The sequence below is a fragment of the Notolepis coatsorum genome (genome assembly GCF_963971535.1).
Source record: "Notolepis coatsorum genome assembly, chromosome: 17".
Classification (NCBI taxonomy): domain Eukaryota; kingdom Metazoa; phylum Chordata; class Actinopteri; order Aulopiformes; family Paralepididae; genus Notolepis; species Notolepis coatsorum.
The window spans coordinates 91891729-91892411 of record NC_140181.1 but is presented as its reverse complement, the minus strand read 5'-3'; positions in this window follow the sequence as shown (position 1 = coordinate 91892411).

Below are 683 nucleotides of genomic sequence, written 5' to 3'. Positions count from 1 at the left end.
AGAACAAACAAACACTCAAATTGTAGCCAACCCCTGTGCGCAGTCAATGGCATTTGTCGGTTGACGATTTGTTGGAGAAATGTCTGCGTTTTTCATTCAAACGGCTACTCCCCTTAAATAGGAGGTTTCTGCATCCAAATGTTGCCCCAAGTCTCGACTACAACTGTGTGAAATTGGATTATGCTTTCCATTTGGGACCTTTGCGTTTTTTTAACCATTTACCTATTTTTGAGACAATTTATTTGGGCTCAAAAGGCAGTTTTTAATGATACATTATAATGGATTATAGCCGGTAGTTAAGTGATTACAGAGATGAATTATATATATTTTAATTTTACCACTAAAAACTAACATGTAGATTTCTTTATGTTGTGGACCATCTCACAGAGGTGAAATACGCAAAAAGAATAAAATAATTGGCTCTACCGCCGATTTTCGTAAACATTTTCCGGTGAACTCCCTAGTTACAGCATAGAAGATATTATTCTGTTCTTGGCCCCTAGGCCTAGCAGAAGCATCAACATAAAGTAGTACAAATGGAAGCAACAAAATAGTATACTTTTCTTTTAAGAATTACTAGCACAAGCAATGATAAAAAAACAAAAACTAAAAAAACAATAGCACTTACAGTATAATAATCAGAATGTAATAATCACAGTGTGGGTGTGGTGGTTGCAAAGTGG